Raw genomic sequence first — 20,134 nt, forward strand, 5'->3', positions numbered from 1 at the left:
TTATCACTACACCATTGTATAAGCATATGCCCTAAAGGACAATTCTAACAAAGACTAAGAATCAACTTTAGACCTTAAATTTCAGGAGACACTCAATATTTCATGTGACAACTAAGTTTGTCGAAATACCTTTCATTTACCTAAAACAAGTCTCAAACTATCTAGAAATCTAAGTATCTTGTGCATAGTATTGGTGAAAAATGATAGGCAACATCTTTAACAAGATATGTCATTTAACAAATGATGAGTTTTTCTACTTGTTTTGACAGGCAAAATGGCCAAAAATAGGAAAAACTTCCATCAAATTCAGGCCTTCTTTGTAGGATTATAGAGTCCAACCCAATTGTTTAAGAAAAATCTTTTTCTTGACAAAAACTTCAATCCCAACCAGATTTCTGGAAATGTAACTAGAAAAATACATTAAAGGTTAGTTTTTTTGCAAACATCCATTCAATTTAGACCAGTAATGTTCATGAAAATTTTAAAGAAATCATTTAAACCTTGAATTTTGCAAATATGTTTAATGAAAATTTTTAATATATGTTATTTAATCTACTTCAAAGTTTTGAGTTGAAGGCTTTTGTATCCGTTGCCAAAAAAAGGGGTTTTGTGAATATAGATTTAGCTCTTATTGAACTTTGTGAGAGTGTTTATAGGAAAAGTCAAGGTTTAATGTAAAACAAATTGTAAACTTTTATAAAAGGCATTCCAAATTTAGGAAATAAGGCTTCAAACTTTTGAGATCTATAAACATCATAAGTACAAATAATTTGATTAAATGTTCCTCCAAAAATTTAAGTTAAAGGTTCTTATATCTACTACCAAAATGTTTTTGGTGAACGTCAAGTGGACATACTTTACTTATTTGCTACTCTTAAAAACGTACTTGCACCTATTCACGTGTACTAGTACCCTCCCAATTGATGTTTTCTTTTTACAAGTACCCTAGTTCTTTTCCATACAGGGAGAGCTGCCTTTCCTACACAAGGAGATGTTTTTTTTCATAACATTGGTATCAATCATGAACCCCTATTATATTAGGAAGCCATCACTAGTGTTTATTTTTTCAATTATCCTAGGTCTTTGCCCATATAAGGAGAGGTATTTTTCTTAGCATTGATATCATGAACCCCTAATACGGTGCCATCATATCAATGTTAGTTTTACTTATATCATACGTCTCTCTTACAAAAGGAGAGGTGCTTTTCTTTAAGAAGAGCTCTTCAAAAATTTACCCAATCGCTTAAAATTATGCCTTTCTACTTATATAATGATTTCCCAAAGACAAAGAAATACTTTTTTGAAAGGAGAGCTTTTTGAAAATTTTATGCCACCATTGAATTTTTGCGTTTCTACTATTTTCAATATACAATTTGCTTAAAGATGAAGAAATGCTTTTCTTAAAGAAGGATTTTTCGAAAATTTTATGCCACCATTCAAAATTTGCATCTCTACTATTGTAAGGATATAATTTGTGCACAGTTGTTTTAATGACTATTAGGATTTATGTAGATTTATTTTTCTCACATTTTAAAAGATGTTGGTCTCTACACACCTTTCATAGTTATGACATGATCCAAAGTATGATTATGTCTAACCACTCAATTTAAGCATGAAATTATGATATCATTGTACATTCCATAGCCTATCATAAAAACAAATGTGTCGTACCATGAAAAAGCTCAATTGAGATTGTGTAAAAAGGTTATAAGATAGCTCTACAATCGTGCATGATCTCATGTCAAAACAATGACACAACCACATCATAAATGCCCATTACCTATACAATCCCTTCCATCAATTTATTGCTGCCACATTAGCATGTTAATGAGCTTTCAATCCATCCTATGTGACATAAATGGCATCCAATCAACATCTATTTCACTACCCACTTCTCGCATGCTTGAAAGTAATGTCAACTTCAAATTTCAAAGCTCATAAATGCACCGTTATCTACTTACTATGTGCATAGTCATCAACGAGTGGCATCTCAATTAGCAGGATGACTATGTTGTATCTATGTGGTTAAGAGTTCAATTGGTAGGATGATTATGTATTATCTATGTGGTCAAGAGCTCAAATACTAGCTCGAGTGGCTCAGCAATGTCTTAGACTCTAGTTAAAAAGATTGGGATGAAGCCCAAGCATAAGACATCTAAAAAATTAATGCATTAGAACATAATTATGAGCATAGTTATTGTAAAGGTCAATCTATCTACCATTTGTACACGCGAGCATTGTAAAGGTCAATCTATCTACCATTTGTACACATGAGCATAGTTATTGTAAAGGTCAATCTATCTACCATTTGTACACATGACATATATACATGAGCACAATTATTGTAAAGTCAATCAATCTATCTTTTGTACACATGACTCGTACACTTATTGTAAAGGTCAATCTATCTACCTTTTGTACACATGAGCATAGTTATTATAAAGGTCAAACTATCTACTTTTGTACACATGACAGAAATACATAAGTTAGAATGTGTATTGGACATAACTTTGCGCTTACCACTTTCTTCAACCTCCCCCAAATTCCACTCATAGATGCATAGATACATGTAACAATAGCTTTCAAGGGAAAAATTATCCTTCTATGGTAAGGTTTAAGCTTGTAAATTACATCGCCTTCTATTGAAGGTCAAAATGCTTATAGTGGGGCTTTGGAACTCTCAAAAAGAGACCACACAAGACCACAAACATAGCTTGTTGGTATGGGGAATGAGAGCCTCATGTGCAAGCCTATCCAATAAGTGTTATTAGACATATGTCACTATTCTCATGTGATGTCAACATATGAGTAATATTCATGGAAGTATTCTAGGAGCAATGGCTTCTATGTTTTTTGCCTCATAAAATGCCCCAAATATTTCAAATCAAATCCCCTTGCCTACTACAAACTTAAGGTAAGTTTCCTAAAATAAACAATTTGATTAATGCTAAACCTTGATTTTTCTCTAAAATTACATATAAGCTCCTACCAAGGAGTGACCCCATACCTAGCCTATTGTCTGATATGAAGGTTCATTAATTATATGCGCACTCTCCCCCCCACACCCCCCCAAAAAAAGATATTGCAGTCCCATCCCCCTACAGTAACAAGTCAAGGAGCTTCCTAACAAAATCCCAATATATGCATGGTAGGATGTCAACTTTTGTGCTACAAGAACAACAAAAAAACATTAACGGTTCTTCTATAATTGAGAGGGAATAAAGAGTACAAGCATGTTGTGTCAAAAAAAGTTGTGATAGAGGTGTCAATATTAAAAGTAATGTTAACTCTTTAAAAACATTAATTGAAGAAGGAGGTGGAAAACAAAAGAATAAAACAAAATATAGTTAAGTGGGGGCAGATCTTTACATGTAAGATAGAAGAGATCAATGATTGCAGCCATCCTACTAAATGGATAATAAAATAATAGAAATGTATAAAGATGACCTTTGAAAAACCTTGATACTTCCTTAAAAAGAGCCAATGAATCTTGCTATAAATAACAAAGAAATAGAAAAATGTGGAAAGTATAATGCAATTGAGCATTCTTCTCCTAGCAAAATGTGGAAGCATAACAAGCAACTAAACATAAAAGAAGACAAGAAAAACCACTAAACAATCTTGAATAAAAAAGTAAGTCCATAACAAGACAAAACAAGTCATGTACATGTAATAGCATTCAATGGTGGATCTTCTATGCAAGAGTAAGGATGATCACTTTTCTCCTTTATATATAGACACATGAAAAAGTCAAGCAAAACCATGAAAGGAGGACCCAAAAGCTCTAATAAATAGCAACATTGTTCCATAACCAGACAAATATTGGATTGCTAAACTATTTTGGAAGAAGCTTAGTGCTTTAACTGCATCCTAGAGATGGTGTAATTATTACTCCTCCTTTTGAAATAGTGAAGAGTGCATTATAAAAACCAAACAAATATTGCCATGCAAGCATATGAAGATTGATAACCATTCATCTTAATGACAAGAAGGTGGACCCAAATATCTTTGGGTCATATTCAATAATTAACCATGCATATTATTTGTGTAGGAATGGCATTTTGAAGTGATAAGATATACGTAAGTATAATAATTTGAGAAAAATCAATAAAAAGCATTGAATGAAAAAGGAAGTCTACAAGAAGGAAAAACAACCTCTTTAGATCTAAAAGCATTCAATGGGAGTCTCTGCACAAGATCAAGGGAGTAGCCTAGCTTGTTAGAGCTCATGAGTATGACCGTGGGTGTGATCCAACCTCTGTAAAATGTGATTGTCTTCATCCAAAATACTTTTGCTTTTGTCTTTTTAATGGTAGTTCTTATTTTATCTCTCTCACTTTTCCTTTCTCTTTGCTCTTTCTCCCCCTCTCTCTTCATGTCTCTCTTTTACTTCTTCTTCTTCTTCTTCCCCCCCTCTCTCTCAAAATTTCCTTCCACACATGCACACACACGCACGCACACTCGAACACTCTCTCTCTTCACATGCGCTTAAAAACCCTAACAGTTTTTTGTGAAAGGTAATCTCTCTCTCTCTCTCTCTCTCTCTCTCTCTCTCTCTCTCTCTCTCTCTCTCTCTCTCTCTCTCTCTCTCTCTCTCTTACTCCTTTTAACTTTTCTCTATCTCTTCTTATTTGATCTCTTTTACACCTCTCTCATTTTTTTTCTCTCAACTTTTCCCCCCTCTCTCTCTCCCCATTTGCTCTCCTTGTTTATCTTCTTCTTCTTCTTCTTCTTCTCTCTCTCTCTCTCTCTCTCTCCATTCGCTCTCCGCTTCTCTCTTAATTTTTTTCTTCTCTCTCCCTCTGCATTTTCTCTCTCGTTCCTTTTGTAAAATCTTGTTTTCCTCCTCTTCCCCCTCTCTCTCTCTCCATTTTTCTCTATCATTCTCTCTCTTAAATTTCTTTCCCTTCTTATTCTTGTTCTTGTTCTCTCACTCTCTTTCATTTTTCTCTCTTCTTCTTTTCTCTCATGACCTCTCTCTCTCTCTCTCTCTCTCTCTACAATATTTTTGTCTTCTATCTCTCTTTCCCCCAAAATTTCATCCCCCTTCTCCCTCTCTCTCTAAATTTGCTATTCCAAAATTTGCCACTAATACTTTGAGAATAAACAAGGCTTTAAAACTGCAAATACTACCAAAACAATTAGAAGAACCCAAATTGTAAAAGTTAACCTTAGTCAAAACTACTAAAACTACAAGCAAAGCCAAAACCTTCCTACATACTGTGCTTTTGCGCTCTAATAACTACACCAATCATGGGGTCAATCTTAAAGGTCACCCTACGAGGTATGAATTTAGACCTAACTTCAATTAAATTTGCGAATGAGGTTGAGGGTTCATTTAAAATTTGCTTACCCTTGTCATTAGGTTGATTATCTTCTCGCTTAGGGCAATCCTTTTCGTGATGCCCTTCGCCACTACACCTCCTGCATAAAGAAGTATAGTCCTGATTTTTATGCACGTTTGGACAATATGTAGTGATATGGCCTTCCTGTTGGCATCGATAACAATTTATTGGTCCCCTAGGTCCTTGTGGTCCCCTTGACCCATTGGATTACGAAAAGGACCATTATTTCTCCAAAAAGGAGAATCTCTTCCTCTATTTCTATCATTATTGTAATTATTTTGAGGTACTGGGGGTCTATCTTGGGTTGGCAATCCTCTCGACCTAAAAGTTTGATTAGGTGGTCCAATCGCATAAGTCGTATTATTACGATCCATGTAATTGTAATTCATTTGCATTAAACGAGCTTGTTGTTGCTCTTGGCCTATCTTATGCCAATGATTTGTATCTAGATGCCCTATCTTAAGACAAAAGGTGCAGAACAGTGGATAGTCAGGCATTAGTCTTGAAGGCATCGGACACTCTATAACCACATGGCCATACCCATGACACTTACCACACCAAATATTGGATCTAGGTGGGTTTGGAGTTGAGCTACTCGAGGATTGTTGTGCACTAGAAGACTGAGTTGTTATCAAATAAATTTATTTCAAAGGTGCTTGCACTGCACTCATAATCTCCTCCTTTAACTTTCCTAGTGGTTTTGCAATAATATTAGCTACTTTTGCTTCATCGAGAGGGGACTGAGATTGCGACATAGAAGGCATTCTCGTTTGCATCATATAGGCTAGAATAGACATGTACGGATTTAAAGGTACATTTGATACATTTGGATTTGCTGATACCGATGGATTTAAAGGAACGGTCACATAAGACACATTCTTAGATATCCCACTTGAAGTGCTTGAATATTCCATTTGAGATTCTTTAAATAAGTCCCTCCATCGTTGTTGGCTTTTGGGTGCATGTGAAGATAGAGAGGAAAAGTGTGTGTGTGTGTGTGTGTGTGTGTGTGTGTGTGTGTGTGTGTGTGTGAGAGAGAGAGAGAGAGAGAGAGAGAGAGAGAGTGTGTGTGTGTGTGTGTGTGCACACACGTGTCAAAGGAAAAAGTGAGAGAGAGGGGGGGGAGAAGAAGAAGCAGTTAAAGAGAGACATGGAGAGAGAGGGGAGGAAAGAATAGAGAGAAAAGAAAAGTGAGAGAGATAAAATAAGAAGAGAAAAAAGTTAAAAGGCAAGAGAGAGAAGAGAGAGAAAGAAAAATGAGGAGAGAGGACATAGGAAGAAGTGAGGGAACTGAAGTTGCCGTGTGACAAGTAAGCGCGCAACTTCACCTCCCTTGCAACACTGCTTCACAACAACAAAGAAGAGGCATAGCATTATCTATGTGCAAAGCGCACAAGGAATGCTAGTATTATCTTATCCACACAACCAATATGTGTGGTTAATTTTTCAAAAGGAACCAAATAATTTGGATTGACTTTTTTAGTCCTAGACAAAATGTTTGTTATTGAGCCAAAGGCACTCAAGTAAACAAAGATTTGTCTTTAAATCTATATTATATTATTTTGGTTGTAGGTTTGAGGGGCCCTAAACATCTAGAGGGCCTTTGAAACCTACAACCTTCTTGCTAAACCTCTAAAATTTCAATTTTGAAACTCCTATTTTTCCCTCTTCTTTCCTTCTTCGACAAGGTAATAACTTTTTGTCACTCTCCTCCCTCTCCCTCTGCATCCACCTCCCCCTCCCCCCTTCTCTCTCTCTCTCTCTTCACACACACACACACACACACAACAAAGCAAGCACTAGGCAATAGATACAGTGAGTTGACCAAGTAGGGTGAAATGCATCAAATGTGTCAAACTTAGTAGGCAGAGTCAATAGACAGGGCGGCATTCCACACAAAGGAGAGGTGGGCATTTGCGGCTGCAACCTTTAGCAAATCATCATCTTCAATGCCACTAATATTCAACATCAGCCAACAACAATGGAGGGACTTATTTAAAGAATCTCAAATGGAATATTCAAGCACTTCAAGTGGGATATCTAAGAATGTGTCTTATGTGACCATTCCTTTAAATCCATCGGTATCAGCAAATCCAAATGTATCAAGTGTACCTTTAAATCCGTACACGTCTATTCTAGCCTATATGATGCAAACGGGATGCCTTCTATGCCGCAATCTCAGTCCCCTCTCAATGAAGCAAAAGTAGCTAATATTATTGCAAAATCACTAGGAAAGTTGAAGGAGGAGATTATGAGTGTAGTGCAAGCACCTTTGAAAGAAATTTATTTGATAACAACATAGTCTTCTAGTGCACAACAATCCTTGAGTAGCTCAACTCCAAACCCACCTAGATCCAATATTTGGTGTGGTAAGTGTCATGGGTATGGCCATGTGGTTATAGAGTGTCCGACGCCTTCAAGACTAATGCATGACCATCCACCATTCTGCACCTTTTGTCTTAAGATAGGGCATCTAGATACAAATCGTTGGCATAAGATAGTTCAAGGCAAATTCTCCATGGTAGATGTGATCTTGTCAAGGACCTCATAATCTCCTTTCATGTATGATTTATGTAGAGTTGTTCATGAGGATAAAATGCCTTTGATTTAGATTAGTGCATCGGTACTTATTAGTATTGGAATTTAGTCGATATAGGAAATTCATATTGATGGATGCATTGCAGTATCTGTCAACACAAAATTAAATTGTGATGCACAAGCTGCATATAGAGTCTTGGATTTTATGTTAGTGGTAAGCTTGTTTTATTGGAAGCAAAGTGCTTTAGCATCTCAAGACTTCAACGAGTTGAGACCTATAACAAACCCATTGTGTGATTCTTTCCTTGATATAGATTGAATAGAATTGATGCTTGTGGGAGAAAAAAGTCTTAAAATGCTCATTTTACTCTTCTCTCGACAGAGTGAGGGGGGTATGTGAAAGAGAAGAGGGGTAATTTTGGAATTCTTCCACTAGGCTGTAAACAAACCATCACATGGGAGCAATCCTCATAGACGGCACAGTCATAGGCCCGGTTTGGATGTGAAGCTTGTCCCAGCCTGTGTCTACCCGGGGCGGCGGCCCCATAGCCAACACCTAATGAGAGATGGAAGCCTCTTAGCTTGCGATTGCAAAAGCTTCTGACTCCCAAAGCAATGATGGCTAAAGCAGTGGATGTTAGAGTCTGTCATACTTAAACAGATCCCAAAATGCAACAATAGTAGTGTCGATGTGTCTAATGATGACGGTGATATGACATTAGTGCAGGCAGTAGCTGATCAGGTTGAAAATACAAATGCTAATGGAGAAGATGATGATGTTAGTTGGATGGCTCTAGATGGAAGGTGATCAGTAGGGTGGCTTCCACTGTCCTTCCTGCTACCCACGAATCCTATCTACCGTGGTGACCTATTTTTGCACCCTTTCCAACCATGTTTCATCAGCAATCGAGATGCGCAGCTGATTTTGTTCACTTATAGCAGATCTACCCCAAAATTTGCTATCTATATAGATTGCCCAACTTATAGTAGAGATCTACCCTAGAGTTTACTGTCTACATAGGTTGCCCAACATCCAATTTACATTAGAAAGCTATCGCCATCATCACAACATTTGCATTTGTTGCCTGTCAGCCTACTTCCACTATGTACATAAGTGTTGTCTGCAGACCCATTGTTGTCTGCACTACCAGCTATAAGCTACTACTCATCCTCCATTTGCACCTTCTCAAACTCAAAAGACTATGGGACTTTGCAACTAGTTTCCAAGTCACACTACTGATATAAATGCTCACAAACTTGTTGCGATACATAGATTCATTGTTGTACACACGATCTCAATTGCACTCAATTCAAACTTTTAAAACTACAAATTGTGAAAAATTCAGAGACAATAAGACTTTTGAGAGCCCCCAATTTTTGCTTCCATTACATATATTTCTTTTCTTTTGTTGCCTCCTTATTTGCAAATGATGCATCCTATAAGCTGTCATAAATAGCCTAGTTCTACCCTTCTCGCCCAATTGGCTTGGTACCCAGATGCTTATTGTACATTGTCATATCACATGCGACAATTTTGCAAAGGTTAAGGCCTACACTCATTCTTGATGATGACTCCTTGCAAATTGCTGAGAAGAACAAGAATGTAAAACGGTTGCCATAGGTTATGCGGCTCACGAGTACTTACTGAAACAACACAAAGGTAAGCAAGAAATATTTGGTGTATGAGAAACTTTTGGTCTTTGATTTCTTAGATTGACGAACTTAATAGTTGTAGTTTTTCTTCCCGATATTGAGGTGGGCTAATAATCTATATCAATGAGCAAAGATCATGACATCACATGATAAAACCTATCAATGATCATGATAGCTTGTAGTGCTTAATTTGTTTTTTGCAGACCTAATTCTCAACTCTCTTGAAGCACCACCTGCCCCATATTTGCATGTCATTCCTTCAAAAGATTAGACTCTTCTCATTTTGGCCCTATTCAATTATCCCTTCATACATAGGCTCTTTCTATTTCTCCCTTTTCTTCTTGTTGTTTCTCCTCATGATCTTCTTGTCTTCAAGTAGTAGGCTACTCCTCTCTCAAAGCTTGAGCTACCTCTACCTCCTTTCCTAGCCATAGTATTACAACCTTCCTCAATCCTTTTCCATCTCCCTTATATGTGTGCTGTCCTTTGATCAGAAAAAACCACCCTCTAAACCAATCCAGCAATCCTCTTGTTTCTCACGGACTCCCTTTTCTACAATCAATCGTCCCACTTTTGCTACTATTAATGGCTGCTCTTCGCATCTCCTTCCTTCGTCGTTTTCTCATCAATCCTTCCTTCCATTGTAGCAAACCCATCCCCCTATGAAAATGAGAAGAAATATTAACATACCCTTAATATCAAAAGCCTCCCCTCTTCAATAGGAAGACCAATACTCACCACCTTATCAAAGCAACCTTTTTAAATAAGGATTGAATCAAGCATGTCAAGCTTGTTTGTTGCTCGCACAACTAGCACCTACATAAAGGCTCTGAATCAAGCTACCATAAGGTAGAAATAAACTAAAACTTGAGTTTTTGACTCCTACAAGAATGTGAAGCTTCTTTCAAAGTGATGAAAAATCATGACTTGAGCATGTGTAGTGTGAAAACCATCCAGTTTTGTAAAGAGTTTGCATCAATCCTTGTTCTCTATCCCCATGAGACACTTCTAGCACTTAATAGTGCTTACAATTAATGACTTGATAAGTTCAAGCAATAAATCACAAAGCCATGTACCCCTCCAACATCTGATCCACCATGTTTGGCACCTATGGCATCATCATCATCATAACACACACTTCAATGGAGTTGCTAAAGTTGAAGCTATGGCAGCCCTAGGTGATGGTTCCCATAGCCTTGATCCCTCCTCACATGTGGATGCCTTGCTTGCCATTAAATCTATCGTGCCATCGAGCTTTGGGAAAAAGCACAAAATTTTTGAATCAGAGCAACCACCAGTCGATCAATGCTTGTGCGGAGATCCAATATTATGGATGAGTCCAAGAATCCTTCAAAGAGTTCAATATCCAAGGCTTCCGAAGAGGTCTTCGTCTAAGGACCTCGTCCATGGACTGTTGTCCAAGGACCGACACAGAGGTAGACAATAGAGGAAGGAATATCTACATGCAACAACATGTGCAGCTAGGATATTTCAACTTATGCGTGAATTGGAGCACAAATCAGATGGTGAGAATATTAAATGATGGTTACTGCATCACATTAAGCTTGCCATCTTCACAACAATAGGCACATGTAGCATCCCTGCATCTTTCTAGACATCCAATGGCTCAATGAAATCCATGCATGCATCCAACAAGTCACTGCTTATTTGCACATGCAACCCTTTAATAATGAACATCCCTTAGGTCTCCATCAGACCCTGCAATCTGATCACAAGTTGGAGCAAGATAGCAAGTTTGAGTGGGATGCGGCCTCTATATGAGAGAGTAGGTATGCATGCCAATGAATGGATGGGATTGAACTTAGGCCAAGCAAATGTGACATCAGAGATGGGCCAAGATATGCTTTCGAGATTCCATCACCATAGCTTCATTTCTCATCCTACATTAGAGGTTAGTGAGAGCCTGGCATATGATGCATATTTGGGCAGTGGCACCCAAACCAATCAAGCACTGCAATACTAGGTGTATTCTTGATGTTCCTATGTCAACTACAATTGCCTCCCCCAATTCTGGGCCCATGGATGGTCCTTCACATAGGTAGTTTCCATGGGCAACATGGGCCAACCACAAGGGGAGCCTTCCATAAGATAATGTTAGCATATGTTGATGCACTAAGAGCTGCTGCACGTGGAGGCACTATGTTCTCCACATCAAGTAGTTCTATGATGGTACCCCTAACAATAGCATTCTGGTAGCACAAAAATTGCACCATTGCAAACTTCGGGGGCCCAAAACACCATCCAAGGGGGGTGACATTATTAACCACCATCTATGTTTGCAACTTTGCTGGCAGCATGATAGTAAATAGGTGCATCTCGATTTTCTAAGAACCTACTAAGACCATAGATGAGATGGATTATTCTTTCAAATAGCATTGCTTCAAGGGTCTTATATATTTCTTTTCTTTTCTTCTCTTTCTTTTGATGGTTTGCTAATGATATTGAGATAAAATAGGAGATTTAGCATTCTCCAAAGTCCACAAATAAAATCTATGCAAGGCAAGGTAGGATGGATGGGTATAGAAGAGGGAATGATGAAGTATATGAACCTAGCTTACTTAATGACATTACGAAATGTGGTTTAGAAAGTGTTCTGAATAGGAAGCAGAGCATCACCCTTTAATTGATACTTTGGAAACATGTGATCTAGAGTTACAACAAGTTGGTAAATCTAGATTTGAGCCATTATGTGACCTAAAACAACTGCAGTTTCATGCATGAAAATCTTACAAGTTCTCTAATCAAAAGTTGTGGGGTGATAGTTCTTTTTTCAAGCAGGTATGTAATTATGAAGAAAGCACATCAAGCCTTCTATCAGACCATCATGTGAGGATAGTTCATTGCGTGTCTTTGAGAAGAAAGAGACAAATCCCATACAAAAAAGTCTCAAAGTTTGAAGTATGCATGCTAGTTTTTGGAATTTGGATAATACAATGAGTGCTTTCTCAACATTGTTTTTGCTATGCAAAATGTCATGGACCCTCCCTATAGGATGGGCTAGTAAACAAAATGGCTTGGATGGTCTACTTGTCAGTATTGATGTTGTAACATCTAGCACGGTTGTATGGAACTGAGATGAACTAGAAGTAGTAGTTTGGGATAGCTTTGCCCCACTTCGAAAAGTGCTTTTGGTTGCCATTACAATAGCTACAATTGCATTTTATAGAGAACTTAATTCCAAGGAATTGAAGCACTTGCAACTTGCCATTGATAGACATATAAATTGTCTTTTCTTTCTCATTGCATTCAACCCATAATTTAGTTGCATTTTACTCATTCATTCTATGTCCTTTCATGTCATCCTTGATAATTTTGGTTCCACTAGACTAAGAAACTACAAACTTACATGACAAAATAAAGTGCTTACAGGGGCACTTGTCTTTTTGGTAGGAACATGTGTAGCCCATCTACACTGGCATAAATCATTATGAAGCAATGGACATGCTTGAATTAATGGATAAGGCACTAATGCATCCAAATTCAAACACAATAGCACTCTAAAGTGTGCATTTGAGCTATTGAAAGAATATGGTACTCCTCAGTTGGTTGAAGGGTTGAAGAGTAGGGTAGAATGTCAAGCTTGTTGCAAAGACCAAAAGCCATGTCTCAATCAATGCCATAATGAACATATATTTGGGGTGTGAAATTTTGTAGAGCGTTAGCCAAAGGGTACTTTGCTTGCAAAGGTACTCCAAATGAGCTAATTTCCAAGTTGCCTCATGGATTACTACATTGTCATGGTGCCCCTCCAAATGACTTTTAGAAAACTGGCATGCTCTTAACCTCTTATTCACTTATGTGCACGAAGGAGTTGCTTTACCAAATACCCACATAATGTTATGTCAAATGAAGTTTCACTATGGATTCAAATGGCCAATTCTTCTTATGTAGAATACTAAGCATGTTCCTTATGACGAAAAGAGTGTTGAATGATGAATCCTAATAATCAACAAAATACTACATGCTATAGCTTATCATCAATAGTAATATTTGAAATCAGGGTTGGAATCGAATTGTATTGCATCAATTTCAAAAAGACTCTTTTAAACATGTTAATTGTTTGTCAAGGGAGTTATTTATGATTCAATCAAATTGAAACATCCCAATTATACCTTTGAATGGCAAGGCTAAGGTTTGGCCATTATACATAATCATGTGATGGAAAATTGAACTTCATTTTGTGTAGGCTATTCCTAGCAATCACTACCAACTAGGTGACCATCAACTGGTTGTGTTTTGCTAGTGTAGGTCATTTACAGACTACACTTATTAATGAGCTATTGTCGTCAACCTCATCTAGAACGTATTTAGCATGTTGCCTACTCTATTGATGTGCTCTTGAGATGTTTAGCTTGATCTAGACTATTATAATAGTCTTCTATGCTTGCATCATTGCACCCACTTTTGACATGGTATCAAACATTTGTCTTAGGTCCTATAGTACTGTCTTTTACTGTTGCAAGTCTACCAACTACTGATTTTGCTACTCCTTGACTGCTCTTGTCCAAGAGACCCAATTTTGGTGTGAATTGGCCTATTTTCCAATCTCTATTGCCTTCGTTTCAACATCAACTAGTGTTTTATTTTTGCTGAAGTGCATGGATCAAAGAGAGAACAGAGCTTCAATGGTGGATGCTATGCATGAGAGAGAGAGAGAGAGAGAGAGAGAGAGAGAGAGAGAGAGAGAGAGAGAGAGAGAGAGAGAGAGAGAGAGAGAGAGAGAGAGAGAGAGAGAGAGAGAGAGAGAGAGAGAGAGAGAGAATGACAACGTGTGGCTACAATAGTGTACCTCTTTTGGTTTTTTGGATATGTATATGGTACATAGAGTACAATGTCAGGCGAGCAAGCCCTGTTGTTAGGTACATTGCCCTTTATTCCCAACAACCTCCCCCCTAAAGGCAATGTGCCCAAAGGTAGAGAAAAAAGAATAAGCTAAGTCTAAGTATGTACAAAGTTGAAGAGACTATACCTATCCAATCCCCATCATTTGCCTTTGGCAATGGGAAAACTGCTCTGTTGGAGGACCCTTTGTGAGAAGGTCTGCAGGGTTATCATCAGTGTGTACCTTGACCAACTCAATGCTCTTGCTGTTAAGTACCTCCCTGATGAAATGATACTTCACTTGTATGTGCTTTGTCTTTGCATGAAAGACATGTTCCGTGCTAACATGATAGCACTTTGACTATCACAATGGAGGACAGAAACCTTGGTAATACCAAGCTCACCACAATCAAACGTGACATCCATAAGGTCTCTTTGCATGCCTTAGTGGGAGCCACATACTTTGCCTCTGTAGTAGACAATGCGACACACTTCTGCAACCTGGATATCCAAGAGACTGATCCCCCTGCGAAGGTAAGTACATACCTTGAGGTGGACTTCTTGCAGTTCGCATGTCCACCACAATCTACATTCGTAAGGCCAACGACAGATGCCTTTTGCTTACCAAAGTAGATGCATAAATCCTTTGTGCCTTTGAGGTATCTCATAATACCTTTCATTGCTTCCCAGTGCTTCTTGCCAAGGTTTTCCATGTACCTGCTAACCACTCCACTACAAAGGAAATGTCAGGACATGTAGAAACCATAACATACATCAAACTACCAATATCTTAAGCATATGGAATCTTGGCCATTTCAGCCTTCTCATCATCAGATTGTAGGGCTATCCTCTGCACTGAGTTTCACATATGGAGGCAATGGAACTCCAACTGCTTTCCCCCCCTCCATATTGAAACACTGCAAAACCTTGGATACATACTCCTGCTAGGATAGATAGAGAAGCCCCTTTGGTCTTTCCTTGAGTATCTACATTCCAAGAATATGATTTGCATTATCAAGATCCTTCATGTCAATGTTGCCGTGTAGACTTTTCTTCAGAGAGTGCAAGGCATGAACATCCCTGCTTGTAATCATCGTGTCATCCACATACAAGACCAAGATGATCAGGTTGCCATCTGTGCCTTCTTGGTATATAAGTAGTGATCCACTTGACTCCAGTGAAAGCCCTGAGACTACATGAATGTATCAAACTTGTGATACTATTCTTAAGGTGCTTGTTTCAGCCCATACAAACTCCTCTTGAGTTTACATACCATCTTCTCTTTTCCCTTTGCCACAAAACCCTCAGGCTACTACATATATATGTCCTCATGATGAAGATCACCATGTAAGAATGCAGTCTTTACATCCATCTAGATGAGTTCCATATACTTGGCTGCAAAACCAAGCCCAAGATAGTTCTCAAAGTAGTCGACTACAGGAGAGAAGATCTCATCAAAGTCAATCCCATGTTCATGCTTGTACCCCTTTGCAACCAGCCGTGCTTTGTACTTTGGTGAGGAACCAGAAGTGACTTTCATCTTATAAACCCACTTGCATGGAAGAATATTTTGTCCTTTAGGCAAATGCACGGAATCCCAAGTACCATTCTTTTCAAGAGATTCCATCTCTGACAACATAGCTTTGAACCACTTCTTGTTGTCCTATCTAGTCATTGCTTCCTTGAAGCATGATGCCTCACCACAATCAGTTACCATGACATAATCAACATCATATTGAGCACCATGAACAAACCTATTAGGCGGTCTCAAAGGTTAGGTGGACCTATGAAGTGAAGGTTTGCTGGTTGTGGAGTGACCTGCAAATCTGCATTTACAACTTGATGTCCTGAAATTTCAGCATGTTGTCTTGCTACATCTAGTTGCCCAAACTACATGTTTTCATGTTGAGACTGTGGGGCATAATGGGCAATACCTTGCTGACCATTTTTAACATCATTCCCTGCATTTTCAGGGTCATTTACAATAGGTATTTTCTACTGTCTATTAAGCACAATCTGGTATCCAACATGTATATCTTCCCTGAAAACAAGACTTTTGATCTCCTCTGTCTTTTTGGGCTGCTTATGCATGCGATCTTCACAGAAGATTACATCATTGCTGTGTACTATTTTCCTTTTCTCAGGATCCCATAACCTGTATCCCATTTCACCCTCATCACTATATCCTAGGAAAATGCATTTACATGACTTTGGTTGAAGTTTGATGTGTTCCTCCTTACAGACATGCACAAAGGCCTCATAGCCAAACACTCTCAAATGAGAATATGAAGGTGGCTTGCCTAACCACTCTTCTTGAGGGACTCTCCCCCCCAAATACCTATTTGGTGATTGATTAATCAAGTGAACGACTATCATAACAACCTCTACCCACAAACCATGGGGTAATGCAGCATGAGACAGCATAGTACAGACCTTATCTTGAATGGTATGATTCATATGCTCTGCAACTCCATTTTGGGGTGGATTATGAGGGGTAGTGAGCTCCCTCTTTATCCCTTTGTTGTCACAAAAGTCCTAAAAGGATTTGGACATAGATTCCCCACCATTGTCGAAACGAAGTCACTTAAGTGTCTTACTAGTCATGTTCTCAACCGATGCCAAGAATTTCTTAAATTTGTCAAGAGCCTCAGTCTTACTACGAATAGGGTACACCTAGACTTTCCCTGTAGCATCATCGATAAAGGTGACAAAGTATTTCTTCCCCCCTAGAGATAACCTTGGAATTTGATATACATCTGAATGTACTAACTCTAAGGGCAAATATTTCAATGAAACAGACTTTTTATGTGAAGTGTGAATGTACTAACTTTTTATGGCATATTGAAGATAAGGAAAATAACCCAAACAAGTAAGTACTTTCATTCCAATCTGACTCATGTGTCCCAATCAGCCATGCCACAGGGAAACACTTAGCTGGTCGGTCATGGCAATGACATGGTCACGCACACTAGATACATGTAGCGGATACAAAGTATCACTCTTTGAGTCTCTAGCAATAACCCTAGATTTCTTATAGATATTCCATTTACCATCACCAAAGGTGGTATGAATACCATCATCATCTAGCTGCCCAGTACTAATCAAGCTCTTCTTGAGCTGGGGTACACATTCTAAAGAGTAAAGATAGATCCATACTGAAACTACAGCTGCACACTGCCAATGCCTACAATGTCACATGCATAATTGTCCCCCAAGTGGAAAACACCATGTCTACCCCTAGTGTAGTCTAAGGACCACTCATGATGAGAAGTGACATGAAATGAGGCACCTGAATCCAAGATCTAGGTATGCACGTCATCATCCGTATTGCTACCAAGGCATGTGCACTGAAGCAATAAGAGACAAGGAGTACATCATGGTCATTGTCGCTCTCATGGCTGACTACATTCACTTCTTCAATCTTAACATTGCTCTTCTTAACTGGATGATTGTCCTTCTTTCCATCCTTGCTATCATCAATCTTCTTATTCTTTCCTTTCTCTTTCTTTCACTTAAAGCATTCCCACTTAAAGTGTCCTTTCTTGCCACAATGGTGGCACTCCACATCTTTCCCACAAGATTTACTATGTCCTTTTCTTTTAGATTTCCCTATTTGCTAAGACCTACCTTTAGTATGCAAAGCACTGGATGACTTGTTAGATGCATTCTTTTGCTAATTCATCTCTTCCATGAGTAAAGAACTCTCTACAGCAGAGTACAACATCATAATATTCAAGTTGCTCATGGCTGTCCTAAATGTATCCTAGCTTTTATGTAGAGTACATAACATAAAAGTAGCCTTGAATTGATCATTGATATTGAACTTCAAGGCAACCGGCTAGTTGAAAATGGAATTAAACTCACTGAGGTGTACATACATGGTTGTCCCCTCCTTCACGCATAAATCCATCAATTTCTTCAGCCAATAGCCTTTACTTGTAGCATTCTTTTGAGCATAAAATTCTGCCAATCACTTCCAAATGGCATGGGCAGAATTGAGCCCTTCTGTGTTGAACAACAAAGCACTGAAAACTGAAAGCTCAATGGTCAAATGAGCTAGCTCATTCAACTCATCCCAATCCTCTTGCTCTATGTTCACTGGTCATGCTCCTTTTGACTTGATATGATTCACCTATTTCTTTTGCACCAAGACATTGTAGCACTACTTTTGCCAAATTGCAAAATTATGTGCCTCTTCAAGCTTCTTAATGTGCATAAGATGACTATTGTCACTGCTGCCAGCCATAATTGCAGCTCAAATGACAAGAAAACAAGCCAAATCTGTCAAAAAAACAAGTGACCAAGAAGAGATGCAAACTTACAAGCAAGATTTGTTGTTCACTCTAAACAATATCAAAATGCTTGCATAGACTGATTTGTTTCAGCCTAAAAATGAGGCATAAAGCATGTGCACCCAATGTTCAAGCATATGTCAACAATATCAGTACCAAATCAGTATATAAGGACCTTAATGGGAACCATCCAACTGCCCAAAATACCCTCTCTGTTATGGTACTTGAATATTGTAATTTTCTAGCCAAGACAAAATGTTCCAAGCTCAAAGCATCCCCAAATTTATTCCTAGGTATATGACATCCAAGATAAGCATTTAGACATCACTTTGAGTACCCGAGATAGTGCGTGCAACCAATAGGCATGTCATTCACTGACAAAATTGCATTCGGCCTCTACTATTATAGCAGTGAAATCACTATCAAAATGAGCAATGATACTGCAAGAATTAGCTCCAAATTAGTACCAAATGGTAGGCATAACATCCCATGACAAGTAGGCATCGATTTGGGCATGTATAAGCATCAAATAGCTAATGCTATTCAAGCACATGCATGAACTGTCAATGCTACCCTATACACTGTTATGAATAGTCCAAGAAATTGAGTAAAACACTGCCAATGTCAATGCGAAGCTCAAGAGTGAGCTCTCAAGTATCCAATGTGTAATGAAGCAAATTGGCCACATTAGTTCACTTACCTTTACCAAAATAAACCATGTAAATACCTTAGCAATGATGATACTAGGGCTTACTATAAAAAGGCAAGAAGTGCTAATGTAGGTAGCTTTTTGGCACTTACACTATTTTTTCTTAGAGATTTCTTGTTCATCACCATCTTGGGGTGAGTACCAAGCTTTGATTCTTGTATCTTGGTTTTAACTTCCATGGCTACATTGTGCTGTGGTATAATGGAAGTTGTCTATGGCATGGCCATGATTGTAATATTTCTGCACGAAATATTAATGATCCTAGACCCCGCACACCCCACACAAAAAGCGGTTCAAAATAATCTCCTGCATCAATAAATGTTGGTGGCTAAGTGCTCCCTCGGTGCGCATTAATAAACTCCAGCTCCGTGTCGTGTATGGAAGATCGTGGCTAAAAACCTGTAGTCCCACGTGGGAACACCCTTCACGGGAAAAGGCAAATGGATAATGGATAAAATTTTGCAATTTTTTTAAAACTATTAACCCTCTCCCCTTCAGCCGTTGCATGGTGGGGAGAGGGAGTATGAGGAGTGGGTGTGGAGTAGGAGAGCACGGGGGGAGGAGGAGGCATGCAACTAGCCACATGTGTGGCTATCCCTCCCCCTTCTACCTATATATGACCCCCCCTCTCAAGCTTAAGAGGGAGAGGAGGAAATCATGTGCCGCCCTACTGCTGTGAGGAGTCACGCTGCCGCCGCCACGTCACGAGCTGCTGCCGCCAAGCTGCGCCATCATTGCCATCATCATCATAAACA

The sequence above is a fragment of the Lygodium microphyllum genome, chromosome 15 (genome assembly GCF_053477565.2).
Source record: "Lygodium microphyllum isolate KBCC chromosome 15, Lygodium_microphyllum_v1.1.10, whole genome shotgun sequence".
Taxonomy (NCBI): domain Eukaryota; kingdom Viridiplantae; phylum Streptophyta; class Polypodiopsida; order Schizaeales; family Lygodiaceae; genus Lygodium; species Lygodium microphyllum.